At 41.3% G+C, this 24,174-nt stretch overlaps 1 long non-coding RNA gene across 1 annotated transcript in view; it reads right to left on the reverse strand.

Moving 5' to 3' along the window:
- Positions 1-513: 513 nt before the first annotated feature.
- The window catches only part of LOC128780559 (uncharacterized), a 74,271-nt gene continuing 50,610 nt past the window's right edge, over positions 514-24,174 (reverse strand). Inside the window, exon 3 of the long non-coding RNA XR_008426484.1 lies at positions 514-637. This is a non-coding gene — a long non-coding RNA (uncharacterized lncRNA). The remainder of the gene's footprint in view (positions 638-24,174) is intronic.

Consider the following 24,174-nt stretch of genomic DNA (forward strand, 5'->3'; position numbering starts at 1 on the left):
TGCAAAACAACCTTATAAGCTAGTTAATACATGCATACTATAGATGAGGTAACTGTGATATTAAAACATAGAAATTAAGTAACTTGCCCAAGGTCACCAACCAAAAAAGCCACCATTAGAAGTCAGGCATTCCAATTTCAGAGCCCATGCTCTTAGCTCTGGCCCAGGGCACCAGCCCCTGCTAGGTGTAGGAGGCATATTTGGTTAGATCTCATGGCACAACGGAGGAGAGGTTCCGAGCTACCACCAGTGGTCCTCCACTTCCAACATCCCCACATCTCTAAAAAGGTGTTGAACAATTATTTGAGATTACCAGTGTGAAGCTATGCTCAAAAATTAAGCACCATGTTATTGCCCTTCCCAGGACACTTGTGTGTTTTGGTGCAGCTCTGAGTGGATTAAAAAAGAACCTAGAGCCAGTCAAGAAAAGCATCCTTTCTATTGACTTACAGCCCCAAAGTCCTGAGACAAATTACCTCTGTACCTGACAGAGTCCAGAGGCCCATCAGTCAACTAGCTTCTTGGGAGGAGGGAAACCGGAAGCAGCAGCATCTGTCTGGCTTCATCTGTCTCTCAAACCCCAGCCAGCTGGGAAGTCACTCAACACAACTGAGACAGTGTGCTCCAACAGTGGGCCCTACAAGTTCGAAAAGCCTCCAATTAACAAACAACAACAAAAATTTACCCTCAAAGAATGAACAAAAAATGAGGGAGGGGGTCCTTTGCAGACTACATTTTTTAGTGGGAAGAATTCCTAATTACAGTTATACAAAAGGCACTTGAAAGATTCCAGAACTAATTTGGTTGTGTTGATGCAGAGCATTACTTGGCAACTTTTAATGCGAGTCTATTTAAATATATTTGGCTGTGTTTATTTGCACATTCCTAAATTAAACCTGAATAACTAACTGATAGATACATAGTACAAAACAGCTTGTTTGTAACAGGAAAATTGTTCAATCTATCTTCCTTTATAACTGAGCCTCACAGCCTTGATTTATTGGTGTGATTCAGGAAATTTGTCCCACATAGAGTTATAGGGAATCACTTTCATTTGTATGCTAACTACTTTTGATTTTTTTTTTTTTTAGCATCGTCAGTGGCCTTGATGATTGATTTTCAGTCTAGCTAAACCAGTTTGTATTATACATATTCCCCAGTAGGAAAGAGATTAGCTTAGGAGACGGTACAGTTCATGGCACAAAGAAAGTTCTGATTCATTCTATTGACATTTGAAAGTTTCCCTGGAATATGCCACATGAGCAGGGCTTCTGGGCTTTTGAAGGAAAGATTATAAACACAAGGAAAAAAATTAAATTCTTTAATGAAATGGCATATGTACTTACAATGAAGGTATACATAACAGCTAGACAATTACTCAAGAATTTAAGCTCTGAGGTCAAGAGTACAGGGTTTGAATCCTGACAGCACCACTTACCAGTTACATAACATGCCTAAACCTCTCTTTGCATGCCCCAGAATCAGAGCCACTCACAGTATCAACGACACTGAGTTATACAAGGAGTAAATAAAATGATGCATGTGTAGCACATTTAACATGATTTCTGGCTCACAGGAAGTCCTCAATAAGTTGTTGTTGTTGTCGTGGTGAAACCTGCAAAGGAAACAAGTACAAAGATACCTCTCTGGCCACCAAATACCTAGTAACTTAAAGGAAACAGAATACAGAATCACCCAGACAAGATTGACCATTTCCATTCAGCCCAGTGTGACTTCTCTGCACACAGGCTAGAATTTATTGTTTTGATTATTTTCAGCCCATATTTGCCACAATGTACCAGTCAGGGAATGAGGTGGCACCACTGTATCCAAGCTTATTTCAGTTCATAGGGCAGTAAATGTTCATTCATTTCAGACCCACAGGTCCTACCATTGAGACAGATCCTTTGTCCTACACATTGCCTGTCCGTATCTTTGGTCACCCACAACACCAGCAATTCTCCCCCAAAAGACTTGGAGCGTTACCAGCTGCAACTTGGTAAAATCTGAGGGTGGACTCCACTTTTACTTGAGGCACAAGGCACTCCCATCTTTGTCCTCCAGCCTCCCCAAGGAAAATAGTAATGCCGGGAAAGGTCTTTGAGGATCCATGGTATAGATCGGGCATCCCTGTGGTTTCTACCCCCCACCCATGCTCTTTTCTCTGAAGGACGACCACTGGAATTTCTTCTGGGAAGTCCCTCTAGGCCATCACATGCAGTTACTGTGAGGCTGCTTATTACAGGGCTACTTCTCTTGGACAAAGAATGGACATAGGACCTGGGACTAGTTTCCTAAGGGTATTGAAACAAATTACCACAAATGTGGTGGCTTAAAACAAGAAAAAACATATTCTCTCATAGTTTAGAAGGACCTAAGTCCAAAATCAAGGTGTCAGTAGGGTGGGATTTTTCTGGAGACTCAAGGAAACACTGGCCCATGCCTCCCTTCTAGCTTATGGTGGCTGCTGGCAATCCTCGGTGTCCCTTAGCTCATAGACACGTCACTCCGATCTCTGCACCTCCTTCTTCTTGTCTTTGTCTCATCCTGCTCTTACATAAGGACACCCCCATCAGATGCAGAGCCCACCCTAATCCAGTATAGCCTCATCTCCACCCTTACCTTAATTACATCTGCAAAGACCCTTATTCCAAATAAAGTCACACATTCTCAGGTTCTGGGTGGACATGAATTGTGAGTAAACACTATTCAACCCATTTGGGTAGACTCAACTCTCTTTCCCTGAAAAACCAAAAGAACCAAAACCATTTGCCACACATTCATTCCACCAGCAGAGTTCTGAAAATGGTGCCTCCTAGTTCCTATCAGCTATACCCTAGAAACTTCCCTTGGCCTCGACTTGCATGGCTGATCTATTCACAATTTCCTGCATTCTGTGCATTACTCAGTATCCCATATACCTTAACCAGTTTCCACGACTACAAACCAAAGTCTGAATCAGAGACCACAACGTCTGAATCACCCTAGACCTGCAAGGTAGAAATGAGAACAGTGGCATGTCAAGGCCTGTTTTTTTTACTTTCCACTGACTAAATATCCCGTTGGTCACAACCCTGCCACCCGCCGAACTTAGGTTTTATTTCTAGAAACTTTACCTGCTGCTCCAGTAATTGTTCTGGATGTTTTAAAAGTGTGTGCAAGTCTATAGGTGATAGCTCCTGGCATCCTTCCAACTTCTGAAAATGCTGACAGGCTGCGAAACTAAGAAGTTGTCAGATAGTTCTAGGACAGACTAATTAAATCGTACACATTGACATTTCTGGCTAAAAAATGATAACTGCAATAATTAGCCCATTAGAATATGTTCATATCTCATTGTGCCAAATGAGAGGGGATCCCTTATCATTGTTCCTAGAGGACATGATTTGATTGCAGGAAACGTCATTACCTTCCAAGTCCGTCACCCACTTAAGGACCATGGAGGTTTTCACCAGAACATTGAGGAAGAGTTGGAGCTGGATGGGCTTCCTGAAGCCAGGGCTCATTGCTGGGGCTCTCCAAAGTTTTTATGGACATAACGAGTCTTTGCAAGTGAAATGAATGTAGCCCCCAACTTCCTACCAGATACCACACTGTCTCGGGACACAAATGCTTGTGGGGTGAGTCCTTAGCCAAAATGCTAACAAAATCGAACAAAGAGTAAACAATTAAAAACATTATATATCAATACTTTTGAAGACACTGTGGAAGCTATATCATGTGTTAGCATTTGGTACTTTCCGAGAAGCATTTATTTAAATAAAATCCCTAAGGATTTACAAAATGTCAGGCAGTGAAATTAAAATGTCAGTGAATGACAGAGAGGTCCAACTAGAATTAATAACATGGAGGTAAATTGCCCAAGTGAATACAATTTAACCAATCTGTATGGATCCCTACTATGTGAAGGCACAGTAGGGATCCATACAGCTTTTCTGCAGACAGAAAGCACAGCAGGAAAGACAGATGAACAAGAAGAGGCTCTGGCCCCCTAAGAGTTTACAATTGTGTAAGGAAGGTAAGAGAAGAATACAAATTCCAGAAATAGAAGGGGAAAAAAGTAAATTACCTAAGAAAGCAACAAATAAAATGCTAGAGGAAAAAAAGGATTATATCAATTGCAATAATTAGGGAGGGCTTTCAAAGACTAAGTAGGAACAGGAATAGTCCTTGACTGGTAGACAGGTAGAAAAGATTAACCAGATGGAGAATCGACCCAAGCAAAATCAGAGAGATAGGAAAACTCATGGTATATTTAGAGGACTGAAACCAGTTTAGTTTTCCTAATATACAGGACTTAGTCAAGAGGGAGATATGGCTGGGAAAGCAATTTGGAGCCACCCCAAGGAGGGTCTTAAAAAATAGGTACAAGTTCTTTTTTTTATTCATGGAGGACAACGGGAATCACTGAACGTTCTTGCAAGGGAGCAGTCTGTTCAGAACTGGCTTTTGAGAGATTGATCTGCAGGCAATATAAATGAGAAACAAGAGCCAGAGAAATTAACTAATTGGGAATCTGAGTCAGTTTTAAGCAGAAGAGTTTGAAAAGAGAACAGGAAAGAGGGCAGGAGGACACACGTGCAAGACACAGGACAATGTCCAAACCCAGAGAAGAAGTTCTCAACCCTGGCTACACCAGAGACTCTCATGTGTAATGTTGTTCAAACACTGAATATCCCAGGCCCCGCCCCAAGCCATTAAACTAGAACAGCGATAGTGGGGCCCAGGTATTGGGATGTTTGAAAAGCTCATTGTGTGGTTCCAGTACACAGACGTTACTGACACTCACTTCTTCAAGGTGTAGTTCAGAGACCAGCAGACCCAGCGCCATCTGGGAGAGTGTTGGAAATGCAGGCTCTCAGCCCACTCCACTCATAACACGCACGTTAACAAGGTGCCCAGGTGATATGCCCGTGCACATGCAAGTTAGAGAAGCCCAAGCAAATGCTTGTGGGGTGAGTCCTGAGATGCTACTCATCTAACCAGCGTCCAGATGAAGCCAGTGCTGGTTACAGACTACACTTGAGGATGTTAGAAATGCAAACTCTGAGCATGGCAGGCTACTCACTGGGGCTTCTGCTCTGTTCCTGGGGGCCACTTCCTAGTGTCAGTCCTCATCCTCACCTCTCCACATCCGTCACCGGCTTCACAATTCTCAAGAACAACTCCAGGAAAACAGTTTGGCCGTTCCTTTGAAAGCTAAGCTTAGAATTTCCAAAGGAACCAGCAATTCCACTCCTAGGGATATGCCCCCCAAAAAATAAAATCAGGGACAGAGACACTTGTCTGCCAATGTTCGTTGCACAAATGTCCATTGATCGAGAAATGGATAAAATGTGGCATATAAATATATTATATTTATAATTATATCTATAATGGAATATTACTCATCCTTAAAAAGCAAAGAAATTCTAATACATGCTACATGATAAACCTTGAAAATATTATGCTAAGTGAAATAACCCAGACATAAAAAGACAAGATATTTTATAATTTCATTTATATGAAATATCTAACATGGACAAACTCACAGAGACAGAAAGTAGATTAGAGCTTATCAAGGGCTGGAGGGAGGAAAAAATGGGGAGTTCTTGCTTAATGGTTAGAGTTTCTGTTTAGGTTGATAAAAAAGCTTTGGAAATAGTGGTGATAGTTACAAAACATTGTGATTGTGAGTAATGCCACTGAACTATACACTTAAAATGGTTAAAATGGCAAACTTTATGTTATATATGTTTTCCCACAATTAAAAAGAAAACAAAACTCCACCCCTACTCCTGCTCCTGATCCCTGGCTCTACACCTCTACGCCTTCCTTCAGGGCTGCTCTCACTCCCCCAGATGATACTCCCTGGGCTCCAACTAAAGCTCACAGTGGAACCAAGGAGACAGAGCCTGTGTTGTACCTGGATACCTCAAATCAACACATTGAGCCTTTCACCCCACTCTGCAGGATGCTTGCATTGCCACATGCCCTTAGACCAGGTGTGGGACCTCCACCACTCCCTCTGCCAGGAGTGCTGCTCTGGCCATTTCATCCCAAACAACCCCCAGCAGGTCCAAGCCAGCAATCACAACACACAGCATACTAGCTTTTGTGACATTAACAACACCACATTCTGTTAGCCAACACTTTTAAAGACAGGAGGTAAGAAGTCCATTTCAAATAGCATTAGGGCACTCCAAATAGCCAGAACCCACAAGACCTAAAACGACCAATAAGAATGGAGCGAAAATATGGTCCTCCCATGCGTATTCTCTCCTCGAAATGGAGAGGGTCCAGCTTGGTATTCAGCATAATAACAAATTGTTCCGGGCAGATTTTCCAGAGTAATCCAAAACCTCTGAGTCCCTCTATACAAATTGTCTACTCTGGTGACTTAATTTCATGTTTTTAGTTTAAAGGAGAAGGGATTTGGATAAATGTTCTAATGCAGCAATTAGCAGTAGCATTAATAGCATTGATTTCCCATTATGCTGTCCCATTATTCTAATTATATTTCTCTTTAAACAATTTTTCCGACTGTAATCTTCTACTTAGATGAGCCTGATACCCTAAATAGCCTCCCCTCTCCTCTTTGCACCCAAACTGGTAATGAGTCCTATGCTATTTAACCTCTCATCACCCATTTTTTAAAAATCACTTTAAAAAGCCCTGGATAAATGTCTTCTCTTGAGAAATTTCCTCCACGACCCAAAAGCAACTTAGCAGTAGTCAAAGCAGGTGGTCATTCAGCAGGACTCTCCACACAAAGCTCCTTGAGACCCCACTAATATGCCTGAAATCTTACTCCTCAAGTGCCCTTTTTTGGGGGGTGGGGAGGTATTTTCACTGGGTTTTTCAGTCTTTGACAGTTGCTGAAAAGAGAAAGCCATGTCAAGCAAAGCATGGAGAGACCATCCTTACCAAGAGCCTATGAGATACACCGGATGCTATCAGATTAGAGATACCATGTGCATAGCACTCACTCTGTGTTCGGGCATTGTTCTAAGTGCCCGACATGAATTAGTTCATTTAATTCTCCCAGAACCTCTGCCATGTAGATAATATTATAATTTTCATTTTAAAGCTGAGGAAACTGAAGCTCATCCAAGACCATCAGTAAATCAGGGACACAGCCAAGATTCAAACCCAAGCAGGCTGGCTCCAGGATCTGTGCTCTTAACCTCTGCTATTCTGACCTCTAATACACCTCTTACCCGATCATCTCACAGGAAAGGTATTGTATACCTGTTTGAATGGATGAAGAAGCGAATTAATTGTCAGAGAGCTCAAATAACTTATGCCAAGGCGCACAGCTAGTAGGTGCCCCAGTTATGATGTAAACCCAAATATATCTGACTCCAGAGACTTGCTCTTTCCCTTTGCTACCTACCCAGGAATACATCACAACATCCAACCATGATAGCTAAACAACTGGGAAATGAGAAATAATGTAAAAGGCCACATGTCTACTAAGTAAGGGAAAGAAGGGTAGGTAGGTATGACACAACCCACTAGCTGATCAACAAACCTATTTTTCTCTTCCTCGTAGGCACACACTGCACATCTCAGTATCCCTTATAGTCAAGTGTAATGCCAAGTGGCTAAGTTTTGGCCTGTGGACTGTGGGAAGAAAAACTTGTAGGCTGATTTCCCGTTTTTCTTTCTTTACACCCCGACTGAATGGAGAGGGTCCAAGGACCTAGAGCAGGGCCACAAGAGGGAAGGAGCCTGGGTTCCCGATTGACCATGTGGAAGGTATCCCAACCAGGAATGGGCTTAAGGGATTGCGGCAGCAAGGGATAAACTTGTACTGTTTTAAGCCACAAATATTTCAAATTTATGTCATTATGTTACATTGTTACACAGTGTCACATTAACTAACATAATAACAAGTTGAGTCCTCTCATGAAAAACTTAAAATATATGTCATTGATTTATAGTTGGGTTTTGAGTAGATGAAAAATAACAACTCTGATTAGAAAGCTGTAGATCATGTGATATGCATCCATAAAACATTTGGTAATATTGTCCCTGCAATAACTTGGAGGGCAACTCACATGCCTACTGCCATTGGAGGTTTTGAGTAGCAGAGTGACATGATCTGACCTGGTTAGATGAATCACTGTGGTTTCTTTGTTGAGAATATACTAGGAGTCAAGGGTGGAAACAAGACAACCAGTCAGGAGACTGCTTCCACTAGCCACAAAGAGTGAATTCTTGGGATGAAGGCTCTCCTCCCACAGCCCAGTGAGGCGTGGTTCTCCTAACGGGTGTTTCTGAACCATAACGCCACACAAAGTTACTACCGTTGGTTCTGAGAACACTATTGTTTACGATCAATGACTGATTTCAAAACCAAATTGAATGTGGAGAAATAACATGCATTAGAGTATTCAAATTTTTCTTTGTTAAAATCTTCTTTCATAAGGTCTTATTTACATTAAAAAGAAATCCTACAGCTATCCAGTTTATTTAAAGGGTCGTTAAATTTCTAATTTTGTTGCCCATAGAATTATGACTGCTCTACATTTTGGATGTATGAAAATAGAAATGATCTGTAGGAGTCTGCCAGCTCCAGCAGAAGCGGAGAAATGTACACTGGCCTTCCTGAGCTCAACACACACACTTCACTCCTGACACTGAAACTCCTCCGGGCATAAGCAAGAGGCCCATAGATCCAAGGAGTACGATTAACATCTCTCTGTTCTGTCCCTCACGGAAGCCCAAAACCAGGCTCCTGCATGGACACACGACATCTGTTTTCCAATTACAAATGGCTGAGTCCAGTTTATGGTCTCTCCACCTGTGGTTGTTATCACACACTAGTCAAATTCTGTAAGATTCACAGAGCCAGGAGAAGGATGTTTGGAGAGAGGCAAAGAAGTAGGAACTGTAGCAAGCAGTGTTTAATGTTCACTTCCACCCGAACTCCACTCCAACCAGTAGTCAGAGCGCTACCCCAGCATTCTGTGCCCCATAGTCTGCTGAACTGCCTGAGCCCGGGCGTAGGCTCATGTGTCCATGACTTGTTTCTGATCCACGTCATTACTGAGTCTACATCCCACAAGTTCAGGCTTTTGTGGTAATGGTGGTTTGGGAAAAAAAAAATTTTTTTTTAATTAGATTGGATGGCCAGGGAGTCACAGTTTTCTTCAAATGAAGGGAGAAAGGACTCTCTTCCAAGTAGCGTTAAGGTGCCGCAAACACACGTCAATAATGAAATGATCCCTTGAAGGCGCAAAGAAGGAAAAGGCAAAACGGGGCACCCACTGTTTTCTTGTTTGCTGAGCATCACACAAAGGTAGAGTTAGCTGTTATTGAAATAACTTAAACTGTGGAGAAAATATCAAAATAAGCCTATTACACTAGAACCTGGCCATTACTACCAAGGAAATAATACAATAAATCCTTTGAAATGAAGAAATACAGCAAAAGGCACTTGAGAAGTGAGAAGTGTTTTGTCACTAAATTGCAGCATTAATGGTGCAATTGCTAAATTGTATATTGCTTCGATGTTCCTTGCCAAATTGTATATTTCTGACGCTCAAAATTAATATTAGGAAAATCATACTTATTTTAAACAACTTGTTAGCAGAAAGGAAGAAAATGAGATGATCTTTTAAAACCATAAATCTCCTTTATAACTAACTGTGAATCTGATGATATTGAAAGAGGGAAGCAAATTGAAAGGGAAAGGATGCTTTTAAACTGCACTACCATCTTGAGTGCAAATGAGCTATTATCTCATCAGTAGAGAAGCATCCTATTTGGAATATGATGCTGAACGAGGAATCAGAGAAGTTATTTCTGTTTTCATTATCATCAGGATGCCGGTGCAATTTCTATATACCTGTGCTCTTTTGTTTTTTTACCAAATTTTTTTTCCCTACAGATATATCCATTTATCCCAACTAATGAAATACCACCTGAATTTATTCCATTTATTAAATAAGACAAATTCAAAGAATCAAAAGGAAATCGGAGGCTCACCAGCACTCTGCTCCATAGGCAAGGCCTAGCTGATTACCAGCACCATTTTCAGACTCTCATTAATTCCCTGGTATTCTGTTTACCCAATCCCATTTCAATTTATTACAGGAAGTTGAAGTCATGACTCAGCTATAATGTGGCAGCATTTGAGTAGTAAACGAAAATGCAAATCTAGCAGTACCTCCCTAATGAGATGTAGCAAGCTCATTTTTCTTCATGCCACTTCTAACTCAGTCTCGCTGATTTGGGGGAGCATTTATGTAGCACTTGGTCATGTTTAAACTTTGTATTATTACTCCTAAACTACTCTTACATTATTAGTCAACTTGAAGACCTAATTCTGGAAACTACTGGCTTAGAGGCCCCTGTAAACACTTGGAAAAATACTGTTTGCCGCATCACCACTGTGCTGAGAAGGGAGAGATGTCTGTGCAGTTCTAAAACTCCCTGTTCTGGCTGCGCCCAAAAGTAACTGCTAGGTTTCAGAGCCCCCGTATCTTCAGATAAATGCACTCGATCTTTCTCATCTGTCTACACACTGCATCACGCTATCATCAAACAGCAGAAGGAAGGGGCACGGAGTTGTCTTCATTTGAGTCTCTGGTGAAGGCCCATTTGGGAGGTGATCTCAGGAAACACCAGAAGCAAATTGGGAAGAGCAAGAGAGGAAAGGAGGGAAGGCCAGGAAAAAGGGAGTTAATGAAGGATTACCCTGTGGGCAACTGGACTCTATACCAATGGGGAGTCTCAGAGAGATTATGTAGAAAACACCTCAGAAGTGCTGAAGGGCAAGGAAACAGGGTACTACTAACCTCTCCATTTCTGACCCTCAGTGATTGAGGATTCCTCCTGGGGGCATGAACTCCTTAGCACTTCCCACCTGCCCTGTGTTGGAACCAAACAGCATAGCCAGAGAACCCTGTAGGTGAGAGAGGTGCAGGAAGCCAACAACAGGAAAAGGATCTTTTATGCCGGGGAGTTCCTGGAGGGTCAATGGCATACGAACAGAGACGGCTAGCAACTGCTACAGCACCCTGAGGCAGGATGATGACAGACTCATTTTGAACCCCTCCTTCCCCATTACTCACAGTGTGACTTAGACAGGTGACCTCCCTTTTCTATAGAATGAGGGGTATGATACTGATCGCTCAGGGTGATGACAAGGATTCAATATAATGATATGATATTCTATGTAAACTCCACACTGGGCTCAGCATGCAGTTGTTGCTCAATAAACACTAGTTATTTTGCTTCTGATGATTACGATCTTTATTAATTACAATGCACAATGAATATTCTCCAGTTGTTACCCCTCCAAGGGAAGTCAGACAGCCCTGTCCATGCACCACCTCGCGCCCCCAAAGGGTGGGCTTGGACAGGAAGCAGCGGGACTCTCTCAGCCCGCACTGCATCACTTCCAGCATGTTTCTTAGACGTAACACATTTTGTGACATTGTGTGCTTGACACAGTTAAGCAATTCTCTGAGAAATCCAAGCTGCAGAGCAGGGTGTGCAACAAAGAAAAGAAGCCTCACCTAAACTCACCACAATCCCTTCAAAGAAAAAAGTCATGTGATGAAGTCTATGGGCTGCAGATATTGATGTTATCTAAGGGAGATGCTGACCCTGATTTCCATTAACCTTCACACTGAGACCCGCTCATGCCCCTATCCATCCAGCAAAGCTTTGATCCTCCTGGGCTAATGGTACCACCAGGCTTAATCACACCAGCCACCTTTGTCGCAACCCTTAGACTTTTGCTCCTGTGAGGTAAAAAAGACACAACAATAGCTGCCATTAGGTAGTCCTAATGATTAAGTAAAAGAAATACTGTTCCTAAGTTCTAGTGAATGTCTATTGATTTTTTTTGACAATGCCTAGCTTTTCATATTCCAGCTAGCCTTACTTATTTTGTTTCTCTTCTCGGTTAAAAAAACCAATCGTAGAAAAAAACACAACAAACTCATGTTTCCACGGTTACTCTTTAGCAAAACAATGTCTCCCTCATCTGGGTCCTGTTACCATTTGCCAAGTGTCAATAAAGCTCTTTACTTCCACAGACCCATTTATATACACGGCTAAATATTCCTAAACTATTCCTCCCAACTCTGTACTCACAAACACGTGTCCCAGGAAAGAATCAGAAATGAGAACAATATGCTGTCTTCTATCCCTTTGAGCCCTACCCTAGACATGTCAGAGGGACCAGAGGATTGAAGGACGGAGAGAAAGAGGGCAGGGAATGGAGAATCATATCATCCATGAGCTTTTGTATTGTACAGTTGTGTGCATTAGAATTCTCTATCACAGTGGGTACCTGAATAGCACTCTTACCTATATCTGTTATTTTACATAAGAAGACTGAGGTGAAAGAAGTATTTCTATAGTCCTCAGCTTTACAAAAGGAAATGAATAGTTAATGGAAATCTACACACTTGGTGAATGTTCATATCTCATTGTGATGTGGCCACATGCCTGAATGGCAGGCTGAATTATAAATAGTCGATGCTCTGGTCTGATGCTGCAGTTTCTAATGAATTGTTGCCTCCATAAACTTGTTATATGTTGCACAGTAGAAGTGAGCCAATTAAAAAGTTTTGCTAATTTGAATCTTCCATATAAAGAATCTTATGCAAGAAGATAAATGTCTTTGACACCTTTGTCTGCTTGGCGAGCTAAAACTTCATTCAAATTGGCTTTGTAATACCTTTAAATGTACAGTCCTGTGATATTTTGCTCTTACATTTGTACTAGATGAGTATTTGGACGTCATTAAATTAGCACACTTGCTCTACTTTTTTTTGTTTCCCCTTTCGTAAAATAAAATTTCAGGACAGACTTGTTCATTTGTTTGGGACCTCCTTTTGATTAAATCTGTATCTCTAACTATTCCATTCTGACCTCTCTGGCTTCATTGTGAAGAAGGGCTTTGAGAAAAAGCTGATAGTTACGTTTCATGGAAGCCAAAGTTCTTGCAAATTAAAATTACATTCCACTTTGCTGAACACTAAGAAAATCGGCTTTGGAAAATTACCTCAGCCCTAACGATTGGGCTGCCTCTTACCAGTCAAACCCTGGTCCTCAAATACACATGTGTGAGCAAACATACTTGGCTCTGACTCACATTGGACTAAACTAAATCTCATCAACATACTTGACCTAAAGGAGCACTTGAAAAGACAGCTAATCATGTTCTACATGATGGGAAATGTCACACAAATCAGACCGGAGGTGAATTTTTGGACAAGTACTTCCATCAGAAGACTGCACCCTCTTCCAAAAAAATAATTTAGAATGTGTCAGAGCTGGTCTTGCAACATTCCCAGCACTTGGCTGAGGTGTTAACAAGCCCTTTTAACAATGAAGACCAGAAGAAACAAGAACAAGGGGAAGGTGACAGCCTGCATGCAAGAGAGAGAAAAGGACCAGTACCCAGAGCTCAGGCACTGCAGAGGGCCCTGGGATCAGGGATGTGAATGGGAAGCCAGTCCTGCCTTCCTTGGGCTTGAAGTTTAGAGGGGAGGCATTGACAAAAGGAAATAAAACAATAAAAAACCAATTACAAAACAGTAAAAGCTGCTTGAATTTGGGATTGAAACACACAAAAAGCACTAAAGTCAGCTGTGGAATTGGGGGAGGTGGGTCAACATCTTACAGAGGATCAGTGTTTTGAGTTGAGGCTGCAAGAATGCGGGATGTGGAGGAGTGTCAGACGGAGACAGCCGGCTGAAGGAGCTGTGTTTACACATTCAGCATTGCTAGAGCAGAGAGAGGTTCAGGAGGCCAGAGGGAAAAGGTGAGGGAGGCAGGTAACATGAGGCCGCCTCAAGAAGAACCTTGAATGGCTTGAAAAGAAACTTGGATTTGCTTCTAAAGTTAATCTAGACCCAGTTAAGATTATTGTGTAGAGGAATAGCATGATTATACCCAATCATTAAAAATATATCTCTGCTCACAGTACAGAGGAGAGATTTGAGAGTTGCAAGGAAATGACCAGGCTGAGCTCTGAGAAGGACAGGATCCCTACCACAGATACAGCAATGTACTTCAGGGCCATAGGTCTATGGCAGACGCTAAACCTAAATCACTAAAGCAAACTTTATGAGGGGCCAGCTGGTCTAAATTAAGGCTCTCTGATAGACCCGCTTAAATCTGACAATAAATGATAGAATTTAGACTTTTCATAAATATTATTTCTTCGGTCAAGTTTTTGATGTTTTGGATGGCTGTGAATCAAACAGTTCCTGACCCTCTCCTGGAACCCACAATTCCTTGTGGCTGATTAAGGACATGCACGTGCTGTGATTTCAGTGCCATGCTATCTGTGACAGACCTAACCTCCCCAGTTATTTTAAGCCGTAATTCAACCTGCCTTGATATATTTTAAATGGTGAATTCCGGATTTCTTTCCCCTCGAATCCTGACTGTCCAGGTGTTACTCTGCCTTTATCCAATCTCAACTTCTCAACAAGCCGATCAACCCAATTTGCTTTCCTTGAGCACTGTTGGCAAGAAAACATGACGAGATAAAGCTCAAACTGGTGCATCTCCCTAATTATCAGCACTAAAAGAAAGTTAGGTGAGGAAGAATTTAGAACCTCCATGGCACTTACACGTGGACATGACATTACTCAGGTTATACTGCTGGTCTGTGTAGTGACATAATGCCTAAGACTTGGGTGGTTTATATGCAGTAGCTGTGTAGAAACAGAAGCACAGAGAGGTTACTTAGCACCTTGTAAGCAGCAGAGTTAGTATTGCCCAGGTCTTCCTTGAGACATTTCACTATGTCATTCAGCCATCTTGGAAGTAATTCTCCTCCCTAATTCAGTTTTGGCTTTCATTCAAGAATATAACTGGATTTCAGGGACTTCTGGCCAAGATGGAGGCATAGGTAGACATACTGTGCCTCCTCACACAACCAAAAGAAGGACAACAACAAATTTACAAACAAAAAACCAGAACTGACAGAAAATCAAACTGTATGGCAATCCAACAACTAAGGAGTTAAAGAAAAAACATTCATCCAGACCAGTAGGAGGTGTGGAGATGGGCAGCTGGGTGGACAGGACTCACCACAAGGCAGTGGCTGGCAGACTGGATGGTCCCACATTCACGTGTGGATAAACTGGGAGAAACATCTAGGAAGTGAGACAGACCAAGCAACCCAGGGTTCCAGCTCTCAGAAATAAAGCCTCAAAGTCTCTGACTGAAAACACCTGTGCGGGTTGAGGCGGCAGCAGAAGAAACTCCCAGCCTCACAGGAGAGTTTGTTGGAGAGACCCACAGGGTCCTAAAACGTACACAAACCACCCACCTGGGAATCAGCCACAGAACAGTCCAATTTGATTGTGAGTAGCCAGGGAAGTGACTGAAAACCCGTGGAGAGCAGTGCAAGCAGCACTGTTCCCTTTCGGATCCCTCCCCCACTTACAGCATCACAACGCAGCCACGTGGGTTGCCCCACCTGGTGAACACCTAAGGCTCTTCCCCTTACTACATAACAGGCCTACAGAGACAAAAAAAAAAAAAATGGCCCAAAGAAAGAATAGTTCAAAGCTCCAGAAAAAGTACAACTAAGCGACGAGGACATAGCCAACCTGTCAGATGCATAGTTCGAAACACTGGTTATCAGGATGCTCCAGGAACTCACTGGGTACTTCAACTGCATAAAAAAGACCCAGGCAGCAATGAAGGTTGCATTATGTGAAATAAAGAAAAATCTACAGGGAACCAACAGTGACAGGAAGGAAACCAGGACTCAAATCAATGGTTTGGAGCAGAAGGAGGAAAGAAACATTCAACCAGAACAGAATGAAGAAATAAGAATTCAAAATAATGAGGACAGGCTTAGGAACCTCCAGGACATCTTTAAACGTTCTAACATCCGAATCATAGTGGTGCCAGAAGGAGAAGAGGAAGAACAAAAAATTGAAAACTTATTTGAACAAATAATGAAGGAGAACTTCCCCAATCTAGCAGAAGAAATAGACTTCCAGGAAGTCCAAGAAGCTCAGAGAGTCTCAAAGAAGTTGGACCCAAGGAGGAACACACCAATGCACATCATAATTACATTAGCCAAGGTTAAAGATAAGGAGAAAATCTTAAAAGCAGCAAGAGGAAAGGAAACAGTTACCTACAAAGGGATTCCCATTAGACTAACAGCTGATTTCTCAAAAGAAACCTTGCAGGCAAGAAGGGGCTGGAAAGAAATATTCTAAGTCATGAAAGGCAAGGACCCACATCCAAGATTACTCTGCCCAGCAAAGCTATCATTTATAATAGAAGGGCAGATAAAGTGCTTCCCAGATAAGGCCGAGTTAAAGGAGTTCATCATCACCCAGCCCTTATTATAAGAAATGTTAAAGGGACTTATCTAAGAAAAAGAAGACCAAAATATGAACAGTAAAAATGACAATAAACTCACAACTATCAACAACCGAACCTAAAAAAAAAAAAAGAAAAAAACTAAGCAAACAACTAGAACAGGAACAGAACCACAGAAATGGAGATCACATGGAGGGTTATCAGCAAGGGAGTGGGAGGGGGAGAGAGGGGGAAAAGATACAGAGAATAAGTAGCATAAATGGTAGGTAGAAAATAGACAGGGGGAGGGTAAGAATAGTATAGGAAATGTAGAAGCCAAAGAACTTATATGTATGACCCAGGGATATGAACTAAAGGGAAGGAATGCAGGTGGGAGGGGGTGTGCAGGATGGAGGGGAATAAAGGGGGGGGTGGGGAATGGGACAACTGTAATAGCATAATCAATAAGATATATTTTAAAAAGAATATAACTGAATTTCATCAAAAATATAATATGAGCAAAGATGAATTCAAACTTCACAAGTTTATCCTCACACCCACATTCCCAAAGTTTGGGAACATACTAAGCTTTTTGCTGTTTATATTTTTCATATTTCTCCCCCTAAAGTCTTTTTCTGCTTTCCAGATGATAATAAGTCAATTCCTATTCCACTTTCTTATTTAGAGAGTTGGGCTTTAAGTATGTTATGACAGTTAAATATTCCATCTTATAACTAAATATAAAAACCAATAAATAGAGGTATGAATTTTCACAATTTCACATGAGAATGCATCTGCCTTTGGTTTCATCAATTTATATGTGGTTATTTCTTATCATAAATAGGTTTTGAGCTGTCAGGATGATCCTTTCTTCACACATTTCTAAACAAAAATTTTGTACAGAGCTATCTATAAGAAGCGTGAAAAATACAGGTTTCCTGACAAGGAAGAAAACATGATAATTGATGACTGAGATAGGCTGCCCTCTGGAGGTTTTTAATTACCACCTTTCATTTACATAACACTTGAAGCTCTTCCAAGAGCTTTCAGGTACTTCATCACATTTGTTCCTTAACACAACCCTGAAAGGAGAGAGAACAAATATTATAATCATCACTTTCAAGAATAAACCACAAAGAAGGAGAGAGGTGAAGTGATGGATGAGGTCACACAGCTTGCTATGGATGGAGCTAGTGCTAGAACTCAGGACACAGAACTAGTCTGCTTTTCTTTCTGTCACACCTCCCATAATTCCACTGGCTAGAAAGATCCATTGTGACCTTTCCTAAAGGTCTAAGGAATGTGCAGCTGATGGCAAAATTAGTGTTATAATTTCTCTTATAAGCATTTGTTATCTTTCCATAGGTCACAATGGTTTTGTTAAAACATATGAGCAAAATAGAACCAAAGGCATGGAAACAAGGTCAGTGACCAGAGGGGAGAGGGTGGGGGAAAAGAAGGGAAAGCATTGGAACAGAAGGGTCTAGTCAAGGAACATGTATGGATGACCCATGGACATGAACAACAGGGTAGGAATTGACTGTGGGAGCGGGAGGTAGATGGGGCAGGGGAGAGCAATGGGGGTAAAATTGCGACTACTCTCATAGAACAACAGTAAAATAAAAGAATAAATAAAAATTTTAAAAACTATGGTTTTATTAGAAAACACAAGAGGTGGGATTATGAGCCTTCCTCCCAGCAAAGCCTGCTCACTTTGGAGTCAATTCAATCACTTGCTAGCTAAGCATCCTGAAACCTCATTTTTCCTAGCTATAAAAGAAACATCGTAATAGTCCCTGTCTCATAGAGCTATTGTGAGAATTGGAAGAAATGATGCATGTAAGGCACTTAGAACTATGCTGGAGCACAGTAAATGCTCAATAAATGGTTGCTGCTATTTTTAGGGTGGTTGTTGTCACCATAATTGTTGTTGTTGTTGTTGTTGTTATTATTATTATTGATTATGGTGAGTGTAATTCTGAACTCCGGGCATAAGACGCTCCAAACACTGTCAAGATGTCATTTGGGGGTTACATTGGCCTGTGCTTTTCTGACTCTGACTCAAATAATGAGGTTTGCAATTTCATTGACTGGGTGTGCTAATGAGAAGCTTTTTAAAGATTTCTCTTGTCCATTGAGGCCACTAAATAATCGCCACATGGGTCAAGCTCTGTAATCACCCCATTGACTCATCGATTGGACAAGTCAGCAGTTGGAGCCATGATGGAAGATCTATGGTGAAAAGAATGAAAAGAGTCTAAAGACCCAAAATCAAGCTTGTCTGTGGTCTGGTTCACTCTTTCATCATAACCGAAACTCAACTTGTATATGCATGATAATTAAATAATAAGACATTTTCTTAACTATCATCTTGCCCATTTTAAAATGCATCTTTTATTACATAGTAGAGCTTATAAAATATTCATCAACACAAGCTACTGCAGTTTTTTTTTTTTCCTGCTGACCTAACCTCAGAGCTGCTCAAGTGGAAATTAGATTTTTTTGTGTGTGTTAACTTGCTGAAACTGTCTGCATTTGCTAGATTTCCTAAGGAGCAGGGGAAAAAAGTAATTCTGTAGGATTAATAAGGGCAACATTTGCTCTTATTCCAAAAAGACACACAAAAAGGGGGCAGAAATGCTATTCAGTGAGGATAATTGACACAGTCGCACAGTCTTCTGCCTAAGCTCATTGTGCTTTTGAATGGGTGCACAGGTCTTTTGAGTTCCTATCAAGAATAGCTTCTGTGTCTCTCACGTCTTATCTTAAATTAAGGGAGACTTTTAGGGACCTTGTGAAATGTAAGATGTTTGTAATGTTAATCAGCAAAAACAGACATCTGATTGCACTTTCAAAAAGAACAAGAAACAAGGACTTTGTGATGTTTATAGATTTTGCTCCTAACTTAAGAGGAAAACCTAATAACTCTACTCACGAACATACTCTCTTTCTATTCTCTCTTCTTCCCTCATTTGCTTTTGCTCCTTATTTCTTTCTCTTAATTAAAAAGTTAAAGGTCCCAGAAGGTTATTGGTTTGTTATTAAAAGTCTTGCTCATTCTTTTGTAATGATTGTAATACCAGGAGTTCAAAGTAGCCTCTCCATAAATCCATGTCTTTCCTTGGTGTCCTGGTTTTGAGGTAAACTTTGCTGCAAATATTTGGAGACCCTTTTGATGAAAATGTTCATGAAAACACTACAGATAGACTGAAACACTCAACTTCATCAAGCAAGTCTCTGACTCCTGTATAGTAAAAAAAGCAGCCTGCCCCATGGCACCCTTCACACATGCCCACTGTCTCAACCATGGCGTGAGCCCAAGCTTAGTTTCCCTATTTTAAGTCCTCTCATTACAGAATAAGGAAATTAGCTCAGCATTTATACCACTGAGGGGAGGCAACTTGTAGCTACACAGAAGAGCTTAAAACCCACCCCCCTTATGTTAACAATTATTGCATCAACATTTTCTTGCAAAGAGATGTATTTCCTGCACATTCAGACACTAAGTTTATGACAATTAAAATCTATGTTATTGATATTAAGAAAATTGAAACACATGGAATGAAAATGTAATATATTATAGTATTGTCCTAATGGTTACATTTTCCATTGGTAGCTTAAAGTCCTCAGGCCCACATACCAATAATCTATTTGAAACTTCTCTATCTCTGAAGTAACCTTAGCAACAGGAGAATGTCAAAGCGTGGTATTTCCACTGACATACTTTCCATTTGATTGGACTGTTTATCTGAGGTTTGAGATGACAGGGAAGGGGCCATAACTGTGCCCTCTAGGTGCAGCCTCACTGTCTCAGGTCAGTCGCCCGTTCTCAGGTCTCTTTCCCTCCCCCTCTCCTCTGGAACCTTCAGAAATGGACACTCTGTGACAGTGATTTCCACTCAGTAAGCTACAAGATTTAGGGGAAGCTTCAGACTTACTGTCCTGGGTCAAAAACCCAGATGCCCTCCAAGCATTGGCTCAGTTTCAGCACCACAAACAACATGAGGAATGAGCCTGCAGCATTCTGAGTGGAGCTGAAGAGTTAATGCCACTTCTGAATAAAGCCCTAGATTATGTGGGCCTGTCCTGTTCTGTAAGACCTCTGAACTGGACCCATCCATCTGGTTCAGATGATATCTTGAGACTCAGTTCCAGACCCAGGGTCATTAATCTTGATGCTCAAAAGGAAATCCTCCATCCGGTTCACCATCAGCACCACCTGCCCCAAGAAGAAGAAGGCTGTGATTGGAAACAGAAGTGGAATAATGACAAGAAAGGAGTTGGTACCTTCTGCTTCTTTTTTTTCTATTGTATTCAATAAATAGGCTTCTTCCACCCCACTTTTTTTTTAATTCTGGTCTTAATCATTCCCCATGTAGCTGAGTTAGGGTCTTATTTGCTATACTTACTAAAGCATTTACTATACTTTTATTCCTATATTTTAACATTTCTCAATTATTAAAGTGCCTAAAAATCAATGTCCAGATGGCATTGATAGTTGCAACTCCATCTTTTCTAAAATGCTGCTGTTAAATCAGGAAGTGTCTTATAATCTATGTCATCTTAAAATCACTGAAATCAGGTCCTTCCTCTGGCTAACTTCAGAGCCATCTGGACCGAAACCAAAAAGACTGACTGTCTCGCGGGATTTGCAAGCCCTGCATGCTGCTATGATGAAGCCACTCAACTCTGTAAATTCAGTCTCACTTTTGTGGCCAATGAAGTTCCACTCATCCCCCCAAATTTCAACATATACAAGCTATCTTTACATCCTAATTATGGTAACTGAGCTCTGACCTGTCTTGGGATTTGTTTGTTTGTTTGCTTGTTTGCTCGTTTGTTTGTTTTGGCAACATTTTCCCACAACCACCTGCTTTTTCTGTGGTTCCCATACATAAGTAAATATACCTCATTATTCATTGTTTCAGGAGTAAGTGGAGGGAGGAAGCTCAGTATAGAAGTTGAAAGCACATATATATTGTCACAGTGACCTTAGGTAAGCTTTTTAATCTCCTTGAACTTCAGTTTCATCTGTAAAATGAGGATAATAGTTGTAATTACCATTAGTGTCATATGAGGATTAAATAAGAAAATGTGCATAAATATCTGAGCACAGGTTCTATCATACTCAGTATTTATAATATGTAGCAATTAACTATTATTAGTACGTGACTTTGCCAAAGACAGACAGCAAGTGTGTAATGAAATCCCAAGCCATGAACTCTCCCTGCTTCATTTTCAGAGCTGACTGAACAGCTTGGATCTGCTATCCAAAGTCAAAAGCTCTCCATCCTGGAGCTCCCTGCTTACTACGGCACAGCAGGGAGCTTGGAGGGGCCAATTCTTGGCTTCCCTGCCCCTTCTCAGGAGAAAAGTTGTCATGGGAAAGAGTACATAAACCTTGCCTTGTATTGGTCACACTGAGAAAAACTTGGATCTATTGGAGGAAAACAAAAAGTGTGGCTCAAGAAAACAAAAATGTTCTCATTGTCTGTGCTCTGTGACAATGGAACAGGCCACTGAATAAGATGACAAGTCCCATATCACTGAAAGTGTTCGAGCCAAGAAAGATGTTGAGTGTTAAGAACTGGCTGCCTAGTCTTCAGCTTCTTGCCAACCCTGAGATTCTAATGATTAGAAAACAAGTCGGCCTTGCAGAGTTCCTTCATTTGTCCAACATTAACTATCAAAGAATAAATACAGTGTGACTCTAAGTTGTAGTTTGATTTGGGATGTGACAAGCACTTGTTTTTAAGCCACTGCGGGGGAGAAGCCATGGAGAGAATTTCTGTCTTAAGCACCAGAAATTAAACTATGATGTGTGTAGTTTTAGAGAAAAAAAAAAAAAAGCCCCTTTGTTCTAGGCCAAAGAAGTAAAGCCTAGTAAGTTCATTGTTGATTAATTTATTTCTGAATTGACAGTAAGTTCAATTTATAAACCACATTATATTTTACATTAATCTTGTTTTTGACTTTCCATCATCACCTAAGTCAGACATGCTTCACAAAACTTGGTGTCTCCACAAATCTTTAGGTGGCTAAAGCCAGATTCTTTAGCAATACAGCTTACTGGGAGAATTCATATATTTTTATAGCACATAGCAAGAGACATAAAAATGAAAGTTTATGTCACTTATGACAGAGGAGAAAATAGTTTCACTTAATCCTACCTGGATATTTTTTCTTAATTAACTGTTTAGCCCAACCAGGCTTTTTGTTCAGTTCACTGGGCCATACACAGAGCTTCCACAACAAAACAAGAAAGGATTTTCAGCACATTTCCCCCAAATTGTTTACAGCAAAAAGATTTGCATTGTATGCTTCCTTTAATGGAAGGAAAGCTGATCTCGTTATTACAAGGATAAACAGATTTCTAATTTCATATTTTCCTTTTTCAAAGAAGGGGGTGGGGCAGAGTCTGTACCTGTCTTCAAAGATCTCTCACCCCTTCTTTCATAAATACAAGAATCCCTGAGCTTTAGCTGGTTCCTTGTCATGAAGAATGAGACTTACTTCCCAGTCTTCCTTGCAGCTGTGTGACCATGTATGTAACTAGTTTCTGTAATGGGATATGAGAGGAAATGATGTGTTCAACTTCCAACCTGAGCCTGGAAGGAAAGGCCCACCTGTTCCTCTTCCCTTCTTGCCATTAGCTAGAATGCCAGGATCTTGGACAACCGTCTTGGACTATAAGGTGCAAATTATGAGTAAGGAGAACAGAGCAACAAGCCAAGGTCTCAGCAATGACCTATGAGGCTCTCTGTGATCCAGCCCCGCATAAACTCCCTGACCTCAGCTGCCACTGCTCTCCCATTGACCACTCCACTATGAGGACACTGGAACTCTTTGTTCCCAGCAAGCCAGACACTCTTTTGCCAGAGGGCCTTCGTATTGCTGAAAACTTTCCCCACATATCCTCATGGCTTGCTCTCTCACTCTCTCTAGGTCTTTACTCAAATACCACCTTTCAAGTGAGATATCCTCTGACCTCCTTGTTGAGAATATCAACAGTATCCTCTCCCCCAATTCTTCGTACCCCTACACTTGCTTTATTTTCCCCCGACAGCACTTAACCCTATATAACATGCTGAACACATTACTTTTTATAATATCCAATTGTCTTGTTGATCCCACTAGAATATCAGCTCCATGAAGACAGGGATGTCTTCTGTTTCATTCACTACTGTGTTCTTCAGGCCTGAAATAATGCCTAGAATATAGCAGATGACTAATCTGTGTTGAATGAATGAAATGGAGAAAAGTAGGCCAGATCCTTGACACTGTGAAGTATCCCTATCACCTTAAACTCAGGAATAAAACCACTGTTTTCAGTTCACTATTACATTGTTTTGTTACAGCAGCCAAACCAGTACTGACCTAATATAGATACAGTACTTCCCTCTTTCAGTAGAGGTGAAATGATGCCCCACTACTGCACCTTGCTCAACTTCCAGGCTAGGCTCCACCAAAAGGGGGTAAACTGGTGTGCTAAGGCAGACACTCCAGTTACATAGTTTACATCTGAGTGAAGAGGCTGGCTCTAATCACATAATTGCACCAAGAGATATGGAGTTGCCAGTGAGACAAAGGAGAGGTGGCTATGAGGATGGATAAAGGGAAGACTTGACCTGGTGGGGGAGCCTTGAGGAAAGGATAGGTGGAGGGCTGATATTTGGACAGTGAAGAAGCCTTTCTTTGGGAAGGAGGAAAGAAACAATCTTCCAGGCAAAGGGACCAGCAAATGCCAGCTCTGTCGGGTGGAGGGGCGGGGGGGGGGGGGGGGGGGGGTTGGCAAATATGAGAGACTGTGGAAGGCCTGCTGGTAGGAGCAGATAGCGGAGGTGTGCTGTCTGAAGCAGCCTGAGAGGTAAGAACTAAGGAGTTTTGACTTTT

Source organism: Desmodus rotundus, chromosome 3 (genome assembly GCF_022682495.2).
Source record: "Desmodus rotundus isolate HL8 chromosome 3, HLdesRot8A.1, whole genome shotgun sequence".
Lineage (NCBI taxonomy): Eukaryota > Metazoa > Chordata > Mammalia > Chiroptera > Phyllostomidae > Desmodus > Desmodus rotundus.